Here is a 25,387-nt window from a genome sequence, read left to right on the forward strand (position 1 = left end):
TGTGTCTTTGATACAATAACTGTGAGTTAGAAAACGTTAACATGGTTCTGTTGAAGGATTACTGTATCTCTAATTATTTCTGAGACCAACCCTGTCTCCCGAAAATTACGTTTATTTACAACGAAACTGCAACAGCAAATATGTTTTGTAGGAAATATAATCACTGGTTGGAGTATGTTCGGAGGCATTTTTTAAAAAATGAATTAATCGCTATTTTTATTAATGGCAGCACATTCGGGAGATGGTTGAGGTGCGACCCGAAGTGGGCGAAGACCTACCCTACTATGCCTCTGATTGGCTTGGCTGGTCAGGTTTAGGCATAAGACTGGTGAGATGGCTACGGTTAGGAGAAAATGCCAGGGTCAGAGCCAATCAGATGGTCTGGTCTTTGCCCACCTCGGTTGGGAAAAAAATAATGTGGTTTAGACCAGAGTTCAAACTCAGAGTCCTGTCTATGGTTTGGTTTAGGCAACAAAAGCGCTGAGGTTAATGTTAGGGAAAGATTGTAGTTTGTGGTAAATGCTAATAGACTCATTGTGTCAGAAGCCCCCGTTAACTTTTTCTGTATTGAACCCAAACATGATCTTTCCCTAACCTTAACCAAGTGCTGTGAGTGCCCAAACATAACCATGAAAAAGTATAACAAGGCTGTAGTCACTACCTAATGGATATTGTACTGCAAGTTCGAATATTTTTTTGGCGGCAAACAAATACATTGTCTGTGAATGATATACTGATATGCTCAATATCAATATATTTGCAAAATTTCCAAATTAACCACATCTCCTCGTTAAGTTAATAGAAAACATAATCTGGTCACAATTACATTTTCTACAAAGCATTCTTTTCTTCTGTAATCTTTCAAAGCTCCCATGTTTCAGAGTGCTGTAGTTTTCTGTTGTTGTAAAGGATGATATTGTTTGATAAATTTTTGCAATTGCTGCAAGGACTCCTCTGATCTTTTTAGACAGAATCACACCAGTGACATTACACACACACAGTACAAAGCACTGTTGCAGCATTGTCTGTAGGTGGTGGAAAACAGTTTTGTTCATTAGATGTAATACATTGTATATATTTTACATATTTAAAAGTGTTTACTGAAGGTGCAAGTGATGGGCATATTTTATTTATAGCCTTCAGGTAGCACTGGAGGGTTCCAATATGTTTTCTTCAAAATTAGATACTTCAAAAGCTGAGGAAAATAAATTTTTCTTGGAATGTAATTCTTTTAATAAACCCAGTAATGTAAACCCCGGAGCTTTGAAAAAAACATTTTCACGAGTGAAGAAGTTTAATTCAAACCCAACTTTGCAAAATGCCACAAACACAGTATAAGGACGACTTCACTAGTTAGAGAAGGAGAGTTGATCGACTGCCAACCTAAACATTATGCAAATGTTCACAGAAGGAGTGACCAGGGTGTTTCTCTTGCAGCTTATGTGCAGTTATTTTCTCCATACTGTTATCTTACAAAATCTTGCCACAAAGTATATTGGCAAAACAACTCTAAAGTAGATTGAAAATGTGACTGCTTAAGAACAGACTTCTTGAAGACTCTGCGTTTCAGAACACTTCTGGCGGGTATTTCAACTGGATCATACATTAAAGGATAAATACAAAACGGATTTTATCTTTCTTTAATAAAATCATGTCAAGGTAAGAGGACGACAGAAATAAACCAAAGAGAGCTTTTCATGTTCTGAGAGCGAGGCATGTATGATTTATGGCTGATTTTTAGCTGACTGAAAACTGACAGGAATAGCAATGCTGCGACAATGCTGCTTTCCATAAAGGTAATGATAAACTCACAACACCAGGGTTGCAAATTAGTTCACATAAGGAAATCACTGGAAAGCTCTGCAGAACATTTTATGAAGTGGTGAATGAAAACAGAGCAAAATAAATAATACATTAAAATTTAAAGTGGGGCCATTACAAATGAGTTTTAGTGAAACCTATTGTTTGTAGACTAAATTCATTACCAAGTTGAACTCTGCCTCACTGCTACTGGAGGCTGATAGATAGGTTTGCTGCTCATTGCTCTTTTCCTTCGCCCACACCCAGAGGACACAGTGATGGATGATTGGCTGAGGACAGCTGTTGCTCTGCCTCTCAGGAGCGTAACTAATAGAAGACGGGCAAGTGGGCCAGAGCAGCGGTTACAGAACTAAAAGGAACGCCTTCAAATAAAACATTTTATCTCTTATCAGTGGACAAAAGAAACGCTCAGACCTGAGAGTTTCTTATAGCTTCCTCTTCATCTGCTAATATTTCAGACACATTAGGCGATGAGGGAGATTATGCTGGCACCTTTGAGGGCTTGCTTCATAAAGATGCAGTGTATTAACTGTCCTCCTATGGTCACACATAGAGATTTGCACCTAAAGTACCTTTAGGTGATACAGGTGCAAATCCTAAAGTAATGAGCAAAAACCTGAAAGCGCACTTTGTTACAGCCACAACCACTCAGTCCGCTTGTGATTTCCAAGATAATAGCCAAAGCATGAATATTTAATGAGCATCACCTGCTCTGAATTAAATATGCTGTGAAACACTCTGAGCATCAAGAGCAAACGTCCTCTTGTGCTCGCTCTGCTTCAGCACGATGCCTGACTTCCTAACCCATTAAAACCAAATTGCTTAAACAGAGAATTTTTCTAGCCACATCACAGTGTTGATACGTGTCACCTTCCACATTAAGTGGCATTACTGATAACATCACAATTAACTCCTTTTCTTTTAGGCAGCTGTGCAAACTTGCACACCTTTGAAAAAATGTTAGACAGCAGATTAAGCAACCCTCAGGAAATAAAGAGTAATTGAAACCTGAGAAAGAAATACAGTGATAACAGCCAATCATGTCAATGCGTATCATTTCAGCAGATAGTTGGCAAAACATCCAGGTGGTGTAGAATGTAAGGGGCCCAGATTTTGGCCCAATGGGATAACTGGGGCAAGGGTCATGAGTGAACAGAGAGGAAGACGATGAAAGACATGAGGCCAGGGGTGTAGGATTGGAAGGAGACAGAGAAGGCATCACAGGATGCTCATCTGACTTGTTCATGGTCTGGTGAGGAAAAGGCAGAAGACAACAGTGGAGGCAGAAACATTGTTAAAGGGGTGACACGCAGATGTCAGGGCAAAGGCCCCTGAAACTTCGTCTCAGTGTACTAATGGCTGCTTCTTACTGTCGGAGGATGAGGTTGGAGCATCATGGTTTCAGATGTGTTTGTGACATTTGAGATTTGATCGACAACTTGTGGGTTTGAGAGATCCACTATTGCAGAAGTAACTAGACCTTGCCCACCCAGAGCAAGGCACTGACATAGCTTATTATATGGGCCAATCTAGAGTGGGGTCGAGTTGTCATGGTTGAGGGCAAGGTCATTTACAGAAAATGGATCAGAAGGAGAGTACTTCAGATGCACATTGTAGTGGTCATTCAAGAGCTGAACCCTGGTGTTTAATTTGGCTCCAGGTCATACAGTATCCAATTGCATCACACTTTGCAGTGCCGATATCACACGGTAAAGTCAGAGCTTAAACGGGAAACTGCACTGATTTTACACAAGAAAGACTTTTTATAGGTCTTGGAGAGTGCTCCTACATATGTGAAAAAACTGGAGTCAGCATCGGGTCTGAAGACCACAAGGTTGACAATGAAAAATACGCGGCAGTTATATGTCATGCCGTGCTACTATGCAGTGATATCATAAACAAATGGACAGGGACCAAATAAACAGGAGATGTCCCTAATTAGAGCTGGGTGTGGAGTCACATGTTCAAGCCCAGACAGATATGGTTGACTTGCTAACCTGAGAGAAGTTAGAGATCGTAGATGCGTAGAAGATCTGGTGCACAATACTCTATTGTGACAGTACCAAGTCTATCCAACATTTGTCCTAAAGCAAGAGCGTCCTGTTTAAAGCATATGCTTGCAAAGTAGGTAGCACAATTGCTAAATGCACCCTCCCAGCCGTCTCCATACACTTAGCTCTAATTAACATTGAATCTATTTTTTGCAAAGGTTCCAGTTACTTTGTTATTCTCATACCTTCCGCAGTGAGCACTTTGTTTAATCTACCATGCATCCATACTCCCGTGAGGTTTCACAGTGGAGATTATAATAGCAGGCACTTCGCTGGGTGTGTCTGGCTGCATCATGCACAAAATAGGAACAACACTGCTCATATCTGCTTGCAGGAGCTATCCCCTCACCACAGAGCACAGTTGGCTACGTTTTTGCTGAAACTGCATCATCAGCTGTTTGATGTGGTATCGGAGCATTTGACCATATACCAGTGGCAAAGAAACAAAACTAATATTGCTGTAGAAAGCATAAATACTTGCACTGCTTGCATTTTCAGTGATCTCAAAAGGCTTGGAAGACTCAGTGCCATGACTGTCCAGGCTGGATTTGCTGTTGTGGTTCCATGGGGACAGTTGAAAAGATAGAATGGTTTCATCTGGGTCAGGTCATTTGTGCACTTTGAGCCCAGGAGTACATTAGAAAGAGCCGAAATAACGCTCTTAGATAGGGCAAGGAGCTGACTTGAGTGCCATTGCTGCCCTGTAGTGCTTTTAACATGCCACGTGGATCCTTTGGGTTCATTAAGCAGTTTTGGGGTTTGTGTCAGAAGCCACTACACCACCTGCTGTGACATGGGGAAAGTGTGCTGGACCGAAAAAAGAAAGCAAGTGCTACAGGTAATGCCATAGGAAAGCCTGAAGGGCACCTTCTCTAAAAGCAATTTCCAGAGTGAAAAGGTAACTAGAATGTAAATATGGGTGTAGGGGGTGAGAGGAAAAGCAGAGTTCATGGTACTTAATTTCCATGCAACAATATTTAAAAATTATATGTATGCTATTTTAAATATGTAGCAAAAAGTAAGTACAACTTTTTGTGAAATAAAAACTTAAATGACCTGCTATCTGAGAAAAGTTATTTTTTTTGCTTTTACTCATTTCACACAAATAGTTATTCTAATGGTGGATATTCTTCTTCAGAACAAAACTCTTCACTTTTTTTTTTTTTAATCCCAGGCTGAGGGCCCATGTGTTCCAGTGATCAGAGAAAATGTGATTTAAGGTGATGATATGCAGAGGCGTCGTCCTTGTCTGGCAGACGGCTGCTGCAGTGCGGTATGAAAGCGCTCCCTTCGGCAGTGAGCACGTGTTGCTACATAGCTGCTTCCAACTTAGAATTCACCAGAGATAGAGAAGGTCCACTGGCACTTATGCAAGAACCTCGCAGCTTCAGATATTTATACTCAGTTCAATAGCAGGTTGAAGTATGGCGAGATTCTCTAAAGCTATTCTTGAAGTTTTAAAAAGACCAAAACTGTAAAGGGTTTGTAAGTATATGTGAACCTGCACCCAAGGAGAGTTCATTATTTGTGTTCACTACCGTATAAGAAAAGTTCTCATTCTCACAGGAAACAAGTATGGGAAAATATATTTTTCTCTTTCCACGATGATATATTCTCCATTGAAAAGATACAAATCTAATCTTAGTTTCCTGTAGATCAGACATCAAATTCCCTTTTCTTTCTTGATGAATGTCGGTGGACAGTGATAATACCAGGAACAGCAATGAAAATATGTCTAAGACTTCATTGTTCTTCCATGGACAACTGTCTTTTATGTTGTGAGTACCATAGCTCTGAATGTTATCAGTAAACCAAGTCAGAAGTTAAAAGGTAAATATCAGATCCATGGGTGAAGCCACTTTTGGAAAGCAGTATCCAAACAGCATAGAATATAAGCTTTGTACTGTGCAAAGTGATATTTGATGTTCTTTGAAGGGGGTGTCAGATGGATATAATACAGAATCTCTAAAAATTTACTTCCAGAAAATTGAAACAATGGTCTATGATATGAGCACCTCATTGAATGTGTAAAACTGTGAAAACACACACACACACACACACACACACACACACACACACACACACACACACACACACACACACACACACACACACACACACACACACACACACTTTTTGAGGCCACTCATTGACATAATGCATTCCCTAGCCCCTTACCATAACCTCAACCATCACAACTAAATGCCTAATCCCAAACCTTACCCTAACCTTACCCTAAGGCTAATTCTAACCTGAACCCTAAAACCAAATCTTAACCCTCAAACAGCAATTTAAACTTGTGAGAACTCGTCAAAATGTCCTCAACTTCTCAAAATGTCTTCTCTCCGTAAGGTATACAACTCCAACTGGTCCTCAAGATAGAGGTACAAGTACAAGCACACACACACACACACACACACACACACACACACACACACACACACACACACACACACACACACACACACACACACACACACACACACACACACACACAGTCTTTACAACCCACTGAAGAAATTGCACATTTGGAGCCACATTATCAATCATTACCATTAATGCATATGGAAGCAGTGAAGTGCACCATTCCCTCAATTCAATGCAGGAATCACTCATCACTCATCTAGATTCTCCTTTTGGATTATTTAAACTACAATAGAGGATCTCCTTTAGCAAACTAACTGCTCAGTTTACCATCACACAGCAGAAAGAACAAAGCAGTCACATTGTTGAAGAAGGAATTCCAAGCCAAGGTTGCATATAAAATGCCACATTTGATTTTATCACAAAGTTGCAAAAGTAAAAAGGCTAGGTAAGTCAAAGTTTTAGTACACAGTAGCATATGCTTTCCTTAATTATGCACAGAATTTGTTGCATAATTCATTTTTTTTCTTATAAACAACTGTAACAAGAAAAAATAACAGCAAATGTAGCCACCAAATAAAAAAACCTGCGTTACAGGAAGGATGTCCCAACCTGTGATACAACCTGAAATCCATATTTAATGTTCATTTTCACCCTGTCTCCTCCTGAACTATGGTAAATTTGTAGTAAGGTGCCAAGCAGAACTCCAGGCAGATACTGCCCTTAAATATATGACTGCCGGACAAGCGAATACACAACTCATCACTTTACACTTCTCTGGAAGAGACAGGTCATCCTGTGGTCCTGACACAAACATGAATCCTCCAAATCCTAATACAACCATCCCAAAGCCCATCACCTAGTCTGCAGACAGGTGCTCTCAAACAGATACCAAAGCTTAGAGCCACTGAGGCTGTTTATTTATCTCCCTGACAAAAGAGGAAAATAGCCCAAGTTAAAAGGAAACAAGACCACGCAAAACCAAAAAAGAAAAGATAAAACAGCACAAAAACATAGTACTTCACAAGCAACAACGCCGTTTATCACCCACAGCTAATGTAGTCTAAATCTTTAAACATTACACTGAGCCGTCTGTTTGAGCATTTGCAGATATTTGGCAAACAGAAAGTAAAAGGTAAAGCCTGTGGTTTACCCATCCTACACATCTTCACACTTGGCCCAATGCTTTTTGTCCACACCCTGATACTGGAGTACTCAGCCGGGGGACTGGCTGCCTGTCAATTGATCAGGGTCAATTGAATGTAACTATTAAAACCTTGGTTCCCTAACTTTTTTGAGTCGAATCTTCCTTTTCTGCTGGGCCTTTTTGAGAAATCACCACTCTACCAGAACCCTTAATGACCATGGGTGAAAACTTTGAGGCTGTGACCTGTGATGAAATTGGAGACGTTTGTTGCTGTTTACCAGTCAATACCAAAGAATAAAACAGCCCATCAGATGGGAGAATCCTGGATTCATTCTGGCCAGTGTAATTCATTAAACTGTTGCTCATGCCCATTTATCATAATCAATCAAAGGGCAGCTGGGCCAAAAGAGCAATTAAGAGCGCTAAAGAGTTATGCCATTGCTGAGTCTATAGTAAGTTTGAGGATGATTATATAAGGCAGGTTATATAAGGAGTACAGTTTGTGTCAAAATGTAATGAATCATTCGTTACTTGATATCTATAGATTACAAATCCGTCCACAGGTTAACGCAGAGAATAGACTTTAAAAAATTAAAATGAAGTAACTGTGAACAACCAATACATTTAGTGTTAGTAACAGACATCAAGCAGGCCATGTTTGGAGAGCATATGGAGGTCTATGGCTGACTTTTAAGCAATGAAAACGAGAATGCTTTTTTTTTTTCATACCGCTGAACTTTTCAGTTGCATCCATGTAATGTGAATGACAGTACAAAGTTTTCATTTCACCTACAAAGAAAAACATACAAACATACATACATTGTTACGACAGTAACAACAGTCTGTGGGTGCTATATAATTGGGAGCTACTTGCTGTAGGCAGACTTTGGAGCCCAACATTATTGATTATGAGTAACACCAGATGCCAGAGTTGGATGAGCGATGAGAAGTGAGAGGGGTAGAACTGATGAGTGTGCCATGAGGGGGTTGTTTGTCTTTTGGCCAGGGAATTGTGTCAGGAATCACAACCTTCAAAATCCATCAGGATCTAGCTGTCCAAAAGACTACATGTTCATTAAAGTACATTAGACATGTGGCCACTTACATTCCAAGATGCTGTTAAATGGCCCTGTCCACTGGAAGAGTTTGTTTCTTGAGCAAAGAACCTGAAAATAAACACCTCATTGATCGAGAACACACATAAGATAATTCCTAATCACTTTCCACTTGCTCTTATGTTAATAACAGCGTATGATGAAATGTATTTCTTCAACAGATAGAGATGACACATTATATAAGAATACAACAGTGCATTCAGAGGTATTACTTTTTAAATGACGCCTTATAAAACCACATTCAAAAGTGCATATACAGATTATTCACCCTGACTGATGCAAAATAAACAACCATGATCATTTTCAGCATATTTTCATTCAGGTCTGCTGATACCACATGCAGTGAACGGCCCACAGTCCCAGCAGAGACATGCTGCAGCTGCTGTGTTGGTGCCTCTTAGATCTTCAGGACTTGGGCGATGTTTTGCCCCACTTACATGCAGCAGCTTTGTGAATTAAAAAGGCTTCACAATAAACTCTGCTTGTGCTGCAGTGGAAAGCAAAGCCTCCCTGTGGTTCTGAATTAGTGTTCTTGGACTTGTACCCAGAGTCCGTGCAGCCAAATAAAGCCGAAGGAAAAAAAAAAAAAAAAAAACTTTGCTGCCTAACACCAGCAGAGGGGGGTGTGCTCATGTCAGGAGGAGCATGTGGGTGTGTCAGCTGTGCCGTCTGAAGCTTCGGATGTTTCTTACCAGCCACACCCTGAAAAACACACCATGCACTGACAAAACCACAATGACATGCAATGACATGTAATATTTATTTGAACATAGGCATTGTCTGCGGCCTGGTACACTTGCAACACATCACAGATCTGTTAACATAGTAACATCATATGATGTGGAGAGATCAAGATGAAATACTGTAATTGGTTAAAATTATGACAATTAGATATTTCATTAACTCTGACCGACTCCAATAGCTCCTACCAGATAATAAAGATGAGCACGCGTGGCAGTTTGAGCTCCTCACCAGTACTGTGACAGACTTTCCAAAGGGTTCGGAATAGAGTTTTTTTTTTTTTTTTTTTTAACTTGTACTAGCTGTCACTTAAGAAAAGAAACTGAGAAACATATTGCCTCAGTAGATCCAAGTGAACAGTCTCCCTCCTGTGCAGTGCGGAGTGTTAATATTTTTAAATTTAAAAAAAAAAAAAAAAAAAAACAGGTTAAGGTTTCTGCAGGGCTTTGTGAAATAGTCTGAGATGAATTATGCACATCCACTGGATTTTGATATCCATCCCACAGGGCTTTTTCTCTTTTCATTAAAGCTTTATTTCTCCAACTATGTATCCCTTTTTAGAGAAAATGACTGGGCAAAATCCTTAAGTTCAAATCAGTGCAAAATTAGACAGCTTATTGTGTGTGCTCTCTCTGAGGCCGACGGCTGTTCACCAACTGAGGGCTGTAAAATTTTCACCAGCTTAATTTGGTAAGCCCCAAGTGTTGAAGTGGCACTTTGATTTTATCACATGGAAAAGGACTGACAGGACCTCAAATCAATACAGTCACAGTCACACCGAAATCAATTGTGCTCTGCTGTCTGAGGCAGCTGTCAGAGCCATAAAACTTTGTAGCAGGTAAGACTGTCACATCTGTGCAGGTAGTGTGTGTCTCTGTCGATCTGTTGGACTGGAACAGCTGAACTGGAAAAGTGCCAAATGCAATCTGACTTCGGGGATAGAACGTATTGTAAGTGGCACGAAAGAGTGTACTGTTTGTAGATCCAAGCGTACAGCAGACATGCAGCGCTTCGTGTCTCTGCAGTCCACCTCTAACTTCCGAGCCCTAATGAAAGCACAAATCATTTTACTCGTCATTTGGTCAACGCTAAACGGAGCTATGGGGGAAAACAAATTGGAGACACAGATTCCACCCTCAACTGACACGTTGAGCACAATCTACTGGTTACAATCCTGAAAGCATTTCTCAGGCACAAGCACAGACATTCATTAACACCCCCACACGCACCGTGGCACTGCGCTCTAAATTATAATTAATAAGTAATTCATAATTAATGACGCTGGCCTTCATTGAGCGGATGGATCTCCGCGTCTCACATCCAGGACACAAGGAGAGGCGTCTAGTTTGAACTCTGTGCCGCCTCCACTGTGGCTCAGTCGCTTATAGCAGCGCACATCACACAGTATGCACTTGCGGCGCGCCACGATCCCGCCATTTGCTAAGAAAAAGCGGATTATCATAACGGTAAGACACGGAGCTCATCTATGTTACAAGAGTCTTTAATGAACTCAGACCGCTCAGAGACACTCCTCCTGCTCCTGGCTCCCATCGCACCGCTCCCTTACCCCGTCGATGCGCGGGATGGAAATCATAGCCCCATCTTTATCAGTCTCGGCATCGCCTTGAAGACAAAGAGAGCACTGCAAATGAAAGTGTGCTCCAGTGGCAGGAGAAGCCGGTCTTAAAGTCTTTAATACCGCAGCCGTGCCCGCCTGGAGGCAGACAGGCACCGGTCCTTGGAGACTCCTCGGGGATGCGCAGAGATGTGAGAGTAAAGCGCGAGAGGCATTGTGATTGGCCATGCTCTTTCTGAAAGCATCAGGCACGGCGAGTCATGTTTGCTCCAGCCAGAGCATCAACGAGGTGGCATCAAACTTGAAGGAGACGCGTTCTCAGTCTGCACAGTCGAGGCGTTCACAGCGTCAGCCCTAAACTTGCATCGTTCCCCCAAAGAGGCGGTGGTGCTGAGACAGAAAGACTTGGCCGATCAACTAGTGAAGAGGAGGAAGACGCTCTCACTTCTCCACCTGCTTCTGAGCTTCATGGTATTCGGGAGCCCCCGTTAGGGTAAGTCCGACACTAGATGCAGTGCACAGTAAACTGCAGATAAGCTGTTTTCAGTCATGTCTCTGAGATATTGTATGACATCCTCTAGAGCCACCAGTGCCCACTCTGTCTGTTGCCTTTATCTGTTGCCCCGAGGACCTACATGTGTTTCATTTGCCAGGTCGTACACATTGAGCATAGCTACAAAGTTACAGTATCAGTCACTCTTGAGTTGGTTTAGCTTACATGCTCTAACTATGGAAAATTATTGACCCACAGATGCCACAGATTGCCTGTTGATGTCATGCCTGCCATTATCAAGTATTCTACTTTTCAAAATTTCCTTCATGTCCATTCAGCTGTTCTCTCCAAACCTTGTAAACCTTAAAGCACCAAGTCTGAGAATGAACGCAGTGCACGCCTCTTCCCTATTCTGTTCATTTCTGTTTATCTGGAGTTTATTTACTTTAAATTCAAACATGGTTCATCGTTTGAGAAATGATGACACCATGGGGTCATGGGCAAAATTAAGCATATTAATACATAATGTAAACTGACTGTTATTGGAGTTTTGTTTTCTCTGTGCTGTTTAATATTTTCAGACATGTCAAGATATGACATAGGACAGGACTTGTTGGAGTGACAATGAAGAATTGATCCACTGCCCTGTGCTTAATGTCTTCATTTTTTCTAGCCTGGCAAACCCGTGGTTGTTGTGCAATCAGAACAGAGAAAAGATCAGGACAGAGTTTGCGTGTTCTGTTGTTCAGGTGTCGCATAGGATCGGTTTGTTTACTAGACTATAAAAATAGCCACTGCACATTAACTGGCCTCAGGCATGTATGTTGGGTTATGCCCCTTTTATATCGTAAATGATTTTGCTCCAGCTTCTTGAACACAACCTAAAGCTTTGTAGTGACTTTAAAACTTGAGATGCTCCCAGAGTGCTGTCCACATAACTGATTATCCAGTAAGAAGCCACTAATATGTCATTTACTGCATATTTTCCTTTGATTTTTCGCATTCATTATGGACATTGGTGGTCAGTTAAGAAATTTTGAAGTCTAAAAGATCTTAAACACTGTTGTAATTGCAAGTGCTGTGACTTACTTGCTTTAATCAATTACCCTGTCGAGCTGAGAGGGAGCGTGGGTGTCATCAAAGCAGAACAAGGCCCTTTTGAGATGAGAAACTTGTGGCGGAATGTCTTAAGTTGCGATTAATTTCAAGGCATGACTTAATTTCAAAGGCATGTTTTTTTTCAGTCTTTTGTACAAAAATACATTTGGTTCTTTGTATTTCAGTCATTAAGTCAGTTAGCTCCAAACTCAGAGGACTCAGAGGACAATCGTGGGCTTGTAGGAGACTTTGCACAGAGCTTGCAACTGCAGCAGACAAGTTTGTGGCTCAAATCCATCCAGTCTTTGACACTATATTTAAAGAATATAAAACTATATAGTCAGTGAGATCTCTTAGGTTCCTCATCTCTCATTTGTATTTTCCTGTTATGTGGAAATTTAACACTCAAAGATGGACAGATGAGAATTCCTGCTACTTTTCCATTGCATAATTTAATGAGTCTTGCAGTCTTTACTAGATGAGATTGGATTTTCTTCCTTAATCTAGCCATTCTTTGTAATTTAGGCAGAAGACAGGTGTATTTTTACCTGAAAATATTGTTGGGGTACTTGACCTGTGTGCCAGGTTTTGATATTCGCTCCTCATGCAAAGACAAACCCTCAACAAGATCATAAACAGAGCTGTAATTGCTGGTAAGGTTGCTCAGTGGCTTAATCAATTACTGCGCCATCCTCCATCCAGAGAGATGGGGAGAGCAGGTGTCATCAAAGCAGAATGAGGCTCCTTTGAGGTGGGAAATGCGAGACTCAATGACTTCACTCAGCTGGGTCACTAGACACACAGCAGAGCTTTGACGCGTACAAATTGTGCTTGAAGATGCTGTGTTCATCCTGGGAGGCTCAGTGGCTGGCAGGGGACCAGCAGAGCAGGGACATTGCACTCCAGATGGCCCAGAGAGGCCAGAGGAAGAGAGCCGTCCAAGCCCAGCTGGGAGTAAGGGAAGCTGGACTGCCGGTAGTGTGTGTGTCTGTGTGTGTCTGTGTGTGTGTGTGTGTGTGTGTGTGTTTAAGTGATTGTGGGAGGGAGATGGGATGAGAAAAACAGTGAACAGTGACAGAGAGAAAGAGGTACGTATGAGGGTGTGTGCGTGCTGAAGGAGCGATTGGGAGCGAAAGGGGGGTGAGAGAGAGAAAATGAGAGCGAATGAAACAAGCGCCTCTGTGTGTGTGTACGCATGCATGGAGGTAGTGATAGGAAAAGTGTGGGAGGGAGAAGAAATAAAAGAGTAGATGAAGGAGCTTGTATGTCTGTGCAGTCGTGTATTTGTGCGTGTGTGTTTGTGTGTGTGTGTATTCAAGGAGTGACAGGGAGGCAGAAAGGGTTGGAGATGCAGAAAATGAAAGAGAGAAAGAAACAGGCGCATGAGCGTGTCTGTGTGTGGGAGGGAGAGAAAATGAAACTGGAAGAATCAGGCATTTGTGTGTGTGTGTGTGTGTGTGTGTGTGTGTTTGTGTGTGATTGCGGAGAAAGCAATACTGGGAGAGAAAAGGCATGAGGGACCGAAAACAAAAAAGAGGAGGAAAAAGGGACGTGTCGTTACCTGGGAAAGTGAATGTATGAGGGGTGGGAGAAAAATGAAAACAAGATAATGGTATGGTGGGATGCTTGCATTTTTGTGTGTGTCTTTGTGAAGAGGTGGATGCACACGGGTGTTGTCTTAATACTACTAATACTAATACAATAGTGGTATTCACTGGTAATATTTAGCAGCAAATCGAAGGTACATGGAAAATTACACATAGTCTTACCTCAAAGAGAGATAGCATTTGAGCTGCTCATTCAGTCAGTCAGCTCTGACTTCTGACTCTGTTACTCTGCTACTTTATTCACACGCTTGTACAGGAGCCATGTGACCTACAGCGGTGGATGTGTATGTGCTTTACGGCACATTGCTTCAGGGACATGACCCCCTGTTGTGAGCTCAGAATCTGATATTCACTCCTCGCTCTGATTGAGAAGACGTGCTGCGTGTGGGAGGCTTTTTTTCCCCTCTTTTTTATTGCATGTTACATCTTGGAGGGGTCGTGCTCCTTCTAAACTGAAGCCACCTGAGAACCGGCGCAGTGCACACGATGATAAACACACAGCGGCTTCACAGAGTTAACTTCATCTCACTGTTTCCATTTGGGAAGCCGCGAGAGAGCAGACGGAGAAAAAGTGCGCTCTTTTTATTCTGCCATATCTACTCTGTGATGGAACGAAGCATGATCTGCACTTTGATCACAATGAATTATTCCTATCCCAGCTATAAATATGGTCTGTCTTCAGCACCCAACCTCTCTCTCTCGCCTTCAACTAGGAATCTGTGCTTGCCTCAGAGTGACTCCCTCCTGTGTGTTACACTGCAGGCTCTTCTGTGGTTTTCTTCACTGTGAAGGAACCAGGAGCCCCACCTCGGTGCAAACCCTCTCTGCAGAAGACGGTAGTGCGTCTGGCCAAGAAAATGTATAGACTAAGTCCAATACAGTAACAGCAGTATTTTGTGCTGATAAAATGCATCTATGCGAAAACCGCAAAAGTTAAACTCCTGAAAAAGGAGAGAATCAATTAAGATGTCCCACATGATAAATAAACAAAGTGATTGCTTTCAGCGAATTCGGTAAGTTTAATTTAATAACCTCTACTTACTACATGTTAACCTGAAATATGACATCTTCAAATGTATTGACAATGTACTAAATTCGGAATTCCCAATCAAGTATTTTGGCAGTTTTTTCTGTGTTAGTAAAAAAACAAAACAGACAACAACGAAGCATTTTGATAAATACAAAAATTCATGATAACAACGTACAATTTGGCTAACAAACATGTCTATATCTGGACACTCAAAATGTGACTTCTTTAGAGTCTGTGGACACTGAACACTATTTATGTACTAACAAACATAAAACCAATGAGTTTTGCTGAATTTAGCAGAAATCCTCTTTGAGTTATAATACACATCTCTCCAAGCCGGAGCCTTCACCAGCAACACGGCTAAATCACAGTTTCATCTGGTGGCTGCATTTAAAACATTTTTGCCAGCTGAGCGCTAACCGAGTAACACAGGCTAAACCCTCTGCACAAAAATTAAACAAAACACTTACCTATAAGTCAAAGAGATCCAAAGTGCATCCATCAACTCATTGAAAATGTGTTGATAGATTAAAAGTATTTTTGTACTTGAAAAGGGAGAGAATCAGTAAAGATGTCTGATGTTCCCTCTCGGGCATCTTTAAGATCTCCTTCTGCTGGATGCCTGCAAGCATAGCTAATCAATGACAGATGACCTCTTTTGCACCTACTACATTAGGTAGATTTAGATGCTTCCCTCCATTTTGATCACAGGTTAGCCTCAAAACCATTCATTCCTACTGAAGACGAAAAAAAAATTAGTTTTATTTTTAGAAAAAAGGCTAAGCCATTTCCTAAAACATCAGGACACTGTAATTCTTAGCAAATGTTATTCAGAAAAGAGCATGTGTTGGGGATTCTTTTCAGACATAGGCGTAGATTGGAGTATGGATGAAAGGGACAAAATAAAAAAAATGAGTTATCCTTATGAAAGGGTGAAAGAAAGAGATATGGGGAATACTTGACCTGATGATCTCGCTACCCTCTGGGTGTAACACACATAATGAGCAAGCTGCAGCACTGGAAGTAACATAAGAATAAGAATAAACATCAAATTTGAAGTGGTTGTTACTTAACAGTTTGAATGAGTCAATCATCATAGACTTAAAAATAATTCATTTGCTCAATATAACTAACATCAATCAATTGATTTTATATCTAAATTTTGGAAGTAAGGTGAGCTAATCTGTGTTCAGTGCTCAAACATGTCCTTTTTACATCAACCAATGTTGTTATTGTAACTTTAGGCAATAGTGGCCCCTAGAAAGTGAAAGACGGAGGACATCTTTTTAAAGAACAAAGTTTCAATAACCAGCTTAGCTAACAAGAATGTTTTGTATGTAAAGCTGAGCAAAGTATCATCTTTGATATCAGTAACTTCTGTAGCCTCGATCAAGAGTTAAGTTATTATGAGTTAATATGGTTAATTATGACATGGGCATTACTTGAAAATGAAAAATTAGCCACAGCATGTCCACTTGATTGTTTTGTTTGTAAAAGCTATGCATCATCTTATTAGGAAGATCCTGATAGCAACAGCTTAACCAGCACAGAGACACACAGGGAGGTGAAGGTGCGGGCTCTCGGGTAAACTCACATGTCATAGTGAAATTACAGGTACAGCTGCTTAAAACAGAGTTGCAGAAAGAAGAGTGAAACTCTACTCTGAAAGCATCAAGCGCTTTTTGTGTAAATGCAGATGTGCATATTGGTTGTTTGACAAAAAATATCTTATCCCAATATTAATACCAAGTCTTGCTTTGGATTAAGACACATTTAGTTTGCTAGTGAGTATTTACAGCAGCGAGACGGTGTATGTGGGATCAACTCAAAATATACTGCAGCGTCCTTGTTCATGGTAATCAAGGAACATGTCACCCAGAGCAACAATGTGGCTCATTGATGTGTTTTTAATAGTTTTTGGACAAGAATGGAGCTCTATGGCCTGGAGGAATAAGATACATCAAACTTTGGAAACACACACAATACTTGTACGCAGGACGAATCAATTGTTGGTTTTAGTGTTTTCATGTTATTTGCTGACAAAAGCAAAATATAGAATATCTCCAACCTTAACGTTTACAACAGGTCTTGTTTAAGCATTAATGGCCACACAATCATACAAATCTAACATAAATGAAAAGTATAATTTATCATCATTTTCATAAGGTGTTACATTTTGGATATACTGTATAGTTTTCGTGCTGTACAATTTCTATGATTCATTTCCTAGTTGAAATACAAGACTGGGAAGTAGACCATAGTTCACTGGAAAGCCCCCAAACTGGACCTAGCCAGCTGATCTGGGAATTGACTTTGTGTTAATGCATGTTATCGCCCTAGTGCCGCAGATTGTTTGTTTTTGGTTTGCTCTCCTCTCTCCTGTGCCTCAGGTACCGCCCCTCCTCCTGTGGAGCAGGTTAATCACCCGCAGCCGACTCCCACCACATATCCACAGGTGTATAAAGGGGGGGAGAGGGAGACCAATGGCCAGTGGGCTATGTAGCAGTTTGGGTGCTGTGGCTGTGCAGTTCGATAACGAGATCGGTGCCGTCCTCCATTCCCCCCTTTCTCTTTTCATTTTTGACGAGGACGTTCATTTGAGTTGCTGCCTTACCTTATTTCGTTAAGCTGTAAATAAATCGTTTTTGTTCCAGAGAAAACATGTTTCCCTGTTCTTTCTTCCTCCTGGGCTCATTTTTTACATGTGTTACTCCCTTTATCCCCTGGACATTTTTAGGGGATGTAACAATACATCATTTCTGGTTCACGGGGCTGACTACATCTCTTGTCTGGCATAATCAAAAAGCCTCTGCTGTACAGGAACAAACTACAGTACAATTCTTATGAGAACATGCAAGCAGTGACGAAAAATGCCTTCAGGTTGTGCTTTAGGAACAATCAGCAGAGACTGAATCTATGTCTTTGTGTATCAATGCATCCCACAGAGACATGGTGTGTCTTTTCTTAGCAACACTGCTTGTACATGAGACTTTCGCTGCTCTTAGTCCAGAAAATTTCCTACTTCCTCTACACAGCACCTTCATATCGTCTAACAGCCTCACCCACAAAGTATGGCACTATCAACCTATCACCTCTGATGGGAGCAAAAGGTCAGTCCTTAATTATTCATTCTGGATGTCAAACAATGCTTGCCGGCTGTTATTTAGGGTGGGGGAGACCCACTGAATAATTCACGGGCAGGATTCACTTTCCTTCGAGGAGCGGCACGGTGCTTCAGATGTTTGTGAGAGTCTTATCTCCATACAGAAGCCCTCTGTCACTCCTGAGCTGACCTTGGCTATCACTACAGTGGCAACATGGGTGGCACAGAAGGCTACAGGGACTCGTGTTGTTTCCCTATCTGCAGGCCTCCTCCACAAAATGAGAGTGAGTAGGAAGGACTACAGGGAGCTGGCTGTTCCTTGTCTAAGTTCCCCCAGTGTCTGTTTACAGTACACCATGTGCCACGCTGTGCTGGGTGGGTGCAAATGTATTAAAAAAATCAGATTACTCTTTCACAATGAGTTATTCTGCTTTTCACCCGAGGTACATTTCTGTGTTGGTACACTAGCCATGTCAATTGCTCTTAAGCGGCTTTCTTAAGATGTACGGGGTGTTTATTGCAGCTGAAGAGGCAAAACCAGATATTAATGCTATTAAAGTGAATTAAACTGAAGAATTCTGTAATGTGAGTCACTTCCATGGCAGGATTAGAGGGAGGAAGCATGAGGAAGATTCTGAGTAAGGAGAGAAAGGGAAAATGTTCATGTTGTTATGTGAGAGGCAGGAGGGAAAGACAGGGACAGATGAGGCAGAGAGAGTGAGAAAATAGTGTGTGTGTGTGTGTGTGTGTGTGTGTGTGTGTGTGTGTGTGTGTGTGTGTGTGTGTGTTTGTGTGTGTGAGAGAGAGCGAGATTGAGTGAGTGATTGAGAGAGAGAGAATCCTAATGTCAACTCTGCCATCTCTGAACAATTACAGAGGCACATACATAGATACAGTACACATCTATCATGCAACGGATGGCAAGGAGCCCAGAGGAAATCAAATAAGAAGCGTGTATGTCATTGTGAATGCAATCGGCAGAATGACCCTATTGTCCTATGGCCACTACCTTACTGCTGTGTGTACTGTACCACTCAGTGAAAGCAGAAGAGATCATCAGGACTGACTGCTCTGCCATTATCAATAAAATACAGTGATCAGTAATTATGGATAGAGGTACTTATGTCTTCATTTTCATTAAAGGATATTTCTGCTGCATCTGATGAGGTTTTGTACAACTATCATCAAAGTTAAGACATCTTTCTCAAGACAGTTATTATTGTTTAGCTCCTTGGGCAAAGATTGAAAGCACAATAGAGATCCAATGTTACCACTTCCTGGCTGACAATAAGCAGGCGTTGCTGTCTCTACCAGTAAATCATGCTTTTGTTTAAATTCATGTACTACTAGTCTGCCTGTGTTCCTGACACAGTGTACAGCTGTTGTTGTAGAAGCATTTTTGTGTATGTGAATGAAAATATGGAGGCTATATATCATCATCGTTGAGTATGGGTGAAAAGTGTTGTGTGCCAAGTCTACAGTGTACAAAGTTAAAATTAATGGTTGACTTTTTCCTACCCCCTTCAGTTTAGTTCAGGATACAGGCTGATGAATTGGGGAATGAAAACAGAATGTTTTTTGGAGACACTGATACTCGAGGGCTGGCTTTTGATGTCAGTATTTCTTTGAGAGATACTCTCCTTATTGCCACCTTGCTGCGTGCAGAGCTGTGACAATGCTCGTTTATCTTGGAGCTGAAAAAATGGTTGAGGAGAAGTAGGTTTCATCTGTGTATCTTTGTAAAACTGGGGAGGATGTGGACTGGCCCAAAGAAACTTCATGGTGAGGAGAAGCCATTTCTCTCTGGCTGACAAGGTGAGGCTGATACTGGACCAGATTCTCTTTTAAGTTTGTAGACAGCTGGGTGCCTCGAAAACCCAGGACTAAGGACACAAACAGGCTTGCTGCCAACTTCTCGCTCCACTGTGGGGCTCTTAAAACATTAACTCTTCTGGAACCATGCCGAGATGCCAAGGTCTTGATCAATTAGGCCAGAATGTTGTTGCCCAAGTTACTAACACAATTTTTTTTTTTTTTTTTGCCTAAGACTGTCAGTAAAGACTTAGCAACACATTCGGGTCTTTCTGGATGCAGCAGCTGGGTGGGCCCAAATTGGTTGGACCTTCCCTCAGAGAGCAATCAGGCAAAAACACCACTTAGAGAATTAACGCCAGTTTAAAGTAAAATTGAAATAGTATCGGTCAAAATGAAGTTTGTGTTAAGTTTTGAACTTAGAGCATAAGTATATAAAATGTATATAAACAAAATGGGCTGCAGAACCGTCGAAGTCTGCTGGTGGTTCAGTACTGTATACACAAGAAAGAAAAATTATGAAATTTGAAGCATGTGTTGATTAAATGCATTAAACCCTTTCATCAGCCCCAGACAACATTCTTTACCCAGACACAATGTCTTAAGAAAAATAAAATTCAAAAACTCCCAATCAGCAGGTACGTCACACTGCTCTTTTTAAATTCAGTAATCACCATGAAAGAATGGCCGTAATTGAAATGTATTAAAGTGGATATATTTATTTAACTTAAAAAATCAGTTTTACATGCTATATGAGGATAGATCTCAACAGTTTTACAACTGTCTGTTGTAAAACTATATCCATATTTTCTAAAGTGTAGTGTGGTGCACAAATTTTCAGTTACAGATCATGTACACTGTAGATTGGGGCTTGACAAATTAACTTTTTTTTATTTATTTATTTTATATTTATTTATTAACTTTTTTTTCTTTTGAAAGCCCTTCAGATTTAGCTGTCAGTTAATATCAGTCCTTATATATAAAAAAAATTATATATATGTGTGTGTGTGTGTGTGTGTGTGTGTGTGCATATATAAATATATATAAATATATAGATACTGCACCCTTTTGACAAATGACTGAGTCAAACTAATATATCAAGCCAGTAAATCACTAGATGAGCAAATCCAGGAACTTGAACAAAGACTGACACAGGCTAGGTTGGACCTTAAATAAGAGAAAACATACGACTGTGTTTTACATAAATCTGCTCACACAGTGCCCTGTTGGTTTAATTGAAAACAGGCATAATATTCTGTTTGGATATTATACACAATATCCACTATTGAACTAAAAAGATAAAATAAGTTCTATATCATAAATCATCTATGTTCTGTAAGTGCTATGCAAAGGCAACTGGACTTGCTTGAAGTTCTTGAAGACGTTTCGCCTCTCATCTGAAAGGCTTCTTCAGTTCTAACTGACTGGTGGGGAGTTCCAGGTAAATACCCTCTGGTGAGATCAGTAACACTTGTGAGTCGTTGAGGTCACATAAGTTGTTGACCCTCCCGGTCCTCATGTGAGTCATAGGACCACATGGGTCAAGGTATGGATAGGTGCTGACACCTTGAGGGTCGTTAGGGTGACAATTGAGTCGTTGACTCAACCTGCCATCATGTGAGTCGTTGAGGTCACATGAGTCCTGGTGTGGATGGGTGTTCGGCTGTCTGGGGAGTGAATTTAGAACCGCATTGTAGGTGGCTGGCAGGTGGTGTCTTAGACCGCCTCCTCTGATTAGGGACAGTTGTTCGAGATTGACAAAGATGGCCTCTTTAACTCCTTTTTCAAACCATTGGTCTTCTCTGGCCAAAATGCGTACATCACTGTCCTGAAAAGAGTGTCCTTTGTCCTTAAGATGTAGGTGGAATGCTGAGTCCTGACCTTAGGGACTGGCTCTCCTATGTTGTGCCACCCACTCATGTAGCAGTTGTTTAGTTTCCCCAATGTACAGATCTGTGCATTCCTTGCTGCATTGGACTGCGTAAACTGCGTTTTTCTGCTTGTGCCGGGGTATTTTGTCTTTAGGGTGGACAAGTTTTAGCCTCAGAATGTTACTAGGCTTGAAATGCACAACGATGTCATGTTTGTAGAAGATCCTCCTCAGCTTTTCAGATAATCCAGCAATGTAGGGAATGACAGTGTTGTTTAGTTTATTGCAGTTTTCTTCTTTGTCTGTCCTCTTTTTGTGGTTTTGATGAAGGCCCAGTTGGGGTAACCAAAAGTTCTAAGTTCTTCCTTGATGTGTATATCCCCCCCCCCCCCTTGTGGGAACATTCTGAGCCCGATGGTGTAGGGTTCTGATGACCCCCAGTTTGTGATCCAGTGGATGGTGAAAGTCAAACAGTAGGTATTGATCTGTGTATGTGGGTTTCTGGTATACTTCAATGTTGAGGCCTCTTTTGTTCTCGATGTGCACCGTACAATCCAAGAAGGCTAGGCTATTTCCACTGACACCCTCACGAGGGAACTTGATGTTGCTAGCCACTGCATTGATGTGTTCAGTGAAGGATTCAACTTCATGGGTTTTAATTTTGACCCAGGTGTCATCCACATACCTAAACCAGTGGCTGGGGGCAGCTCCTGGAAAAGAGGTCAGGGCTCTGCTCTCTACTTCCATGTAGAGATTAGTCACTATTGGTGACACCGGTGAGTCCATGGCACGGATGTGCATCTGTCTGTAGAAACCTTCATTGAATTGGAAATAGGTGGTAACCAGGCAGAGGTCCAGCAAGGCGCATATGTGGTCAGGGGTGAGGTTGGTTCTGTTGGGTAAAGTGCTGTCTTGCAGTCCTTTCCTAACTGTTTTAACTGCTTCTGAGGTAGTGACATCATAGGATATCATGGTTTCATCTGAGTCCAGTTTTATTTTTCCAACATTGTTGGCAAAGTCCTGGGAGTTCTTGATGTGATGTAGTGTTTCTGACCAGAGGAGCCAGGATGGTGGCCAGGTGTTTGGCATTGTTATAAGTTACTGAATTAATACTGCTGATGATGGGTCTGAGTGGGACTCCTTCCTTGTGTATCGTTGGGAGTCCATAAATGCGAGGGGTGGCTTCCTCGGGGTCAATAGCATCTTCCTCCTCCAGTTGTTTTTGGCAACTAACTACGTTCTTTTCTTAGCTGCTGGTAGGGTCTTGTCTTAGTGCCCCATAGGTGGCTGTATTGCTTAGGAGACTGGTCACCTTAGTGTGAAAATCGCCGTGTGTATGGGCCACTGTGCATCTTCCTTTGTCAGCTGGAAGGATGGTGACGTTCAGGTCTCTTTGGAGTGATGTCAGTGCTTTCCTTTCTTGGATGGTGAGGTTGGAAGGGGGTGCTTTCGCACTGGCGAGAGCAGCTGATACCTTCAGTCTGAGTTGTTTGGCCTCTGTATTAGTCAAATTGTTCTTCCTGATGGCTGATTCTGTGGCTGTGATGAGGTTTACAACCGGTACCTGTTCTGGTGTTATGGGAATAATCTGAGTTGCCTGCATCTCAGTTTGAAACGCAGGTGGTTCCTGTAATAAGCAAGTTTTCTGGAAGTCCTATCATACTCCCATTGCATAGCACTTACAGAATACCATGAGCTGGATGACTGAGAATCTTCACTGACAAATCACCTATGTATTTGATCACTTTAGGTACGGTGTAATTTACCTTTAAACTGTTAATCATTCAATCCCTGAATTTCCTCCTTTAATTGAGTCAGTACAAACACATCTACCGTGATTGTTATTTGATGTTTATTGTTAAGTGATCAATTTGTGCAGCACCATAATTACCCCCTCCCGCGCCCATGAAAGAAAATGATCCAATTTTTTTGTTATCTCTTTCTCCGTATGATTAAACAATAATCTGAGGTAGTGGGTCGCTTATTCAATTAGCGTTTCATTTACCACATTTAATTACCAACAGTCTCTGGCCTCTTTGACCCTGCAGGAAGCCCCGTATGACTAATGAGTGCACTTACCTGATTTCCTTGCCTGGGAAATCACATCAATGTCTATTTCCCATGATCTGCTCACAGGAAGGCAGTATAGGCTATATGGTGACTGAAGATTAAAGGATTTTTTGGGAGGCAGAGGAGTATGTATTGACCAAGGCAGGGGTTTCAAGCCAGTATTGAAAGCCCCTGTGATGATTCCAGCTGGTCACCTTCTTCTAGCCAGACACTTTGATCTTCCAAAAGCCCATGTAGCCACAAGTAGTCACAATTCTTACTGTGTACCTGCTGAACATCAAGTACATGTATGCGCAGACTGAAACAAAATGCTCCTAACTAGTTATTTTTCATTTTAGTTTAAGTGATATAAAATGGTTTAAAAACAGGTTTGCAACTTTTTTCAGTCAGCTCACTTCCCAAGGAAATTATTCAGCTTACATTTTGGACATGATGTGTTTTAGAGTTTTAGAGTTGAGGCTTGAATACTCCCTTAGTAAGCTCTTAAACAGGCCTTGATACAGCCTGTCTGTAGCTTTTAGACTGAATGATATAATTCTCCTTTCTATTGATTGGCGATACCATGTATTTTACCACCATCCTTTCTTACTGCTGATTAGCGCTCAATTAGCAAATAGATAAATTGCAAGTTTGTTAATTTTGTTTCATTTAGCCCCTTATCACACTTACAGCGGATGTGTGCAAGAAAGAGAAAAAGAAGCCTTTTCTGATTACAGTTTTGGAATACATTAACTTGTTGCTGTAATCTGGCATGCTTTCCCTAGCAGGTGATGACAGTACCAAATACAATATATCATGGAGATACAGTATCATATCAGCACAGTAACTGCCACAGGTAATTAACCTCACACCTATCAAATAATAAATTATAATCAGTTTACATGTTCTATAAAAACTTGTTATTCAGTGGCAGGTGCTACACTTCGTCAGAGTACCTGTGGTCTTTCTTAAATAAAAATACATTCTGCATAAGAGAGGAGTCACGTGAATCTCAAGATTAGAACCCAGAAGAATTAACCATGAAGAATACACAAAGTACTTGAACAACAATGCTTGTCATGAAGGGCTTAAATTAAAGGAGAAACATGGAGTTCATTACACTGTAGCTGCATATGCGACTGTCTTTCAGCTCCCTCTTTGATTTCATGAAGATTTATAGCAAGTCATTTGAGTTTAAATGGTAATCTTGATTTTTGTAAAGTGGTTTAAGGGAGGTCTCTCGTATAATTGGCATGCAAATAATGACCACTAACTGGAGTCATGCTGAAGGAACTGGAACACATTTTAAACTAAGATGGCCACAACAATACAGCACTGCTAAATACAGTATAAGTCACTCATAGTCAATCGCTGTAGGCAGAATTTATTGCAGCAATTGTGGAAATGTTTTCTCTCAATTTTTAAATTAAGCAAAGGGGCACAATTTGGTCACATGCCTACATAGGTATTACAGGAGAAAGATCCCAGGTTGAAGAACTGTGGCTATCAG

At 41.2% G+C, this 25,387-nt stretch overlaps 1 protein-coding gene and 1 pseudogene across 1 annotated transcript in view; one reads left to right on the forward strand and one right to left on the reverse strand.

Annotated features, from left to right (window-relative positions):
- The first annotated feature begins 11,264 nt into the window (after positions 1-11,264).
- The window catches only part of LOC120794058 (carbohydrate sulfotransferase 8-like), a 160,410-nt gene continuing 146,287 nt past the window's right edge, over positions 11,265-25,387 (forward strand). The window contains exon 1 of the mRNA XM_040134661.1: positions 11,265-11,308. The gene's annotated coding sequence lies outside the window, so the exon portion shown is untranslated. The remainder of the gene's footprint in view (positions 11,309-25,387) is intronic.
- LOC120789720 lies at positions 21,500-23,431 on the reverse strand (annotated as a pseudogene).

This window comes from Xiphias gladius, chromosome 1 (genome assembly GCF_016859285.1).
Source record: "Xiphias gladius isolate SHS-SW01 ecotype Sanya breed wild chromosome 1, ASM1685928v1, whole genome shotgun sequence".
NCBI classification, from domain to species: Eukaryota; Metazoa; Chordata; class Actinopteri; order Istiophoriformes; family Xiphiidae; genus Xiphias; species Xiphias gladius.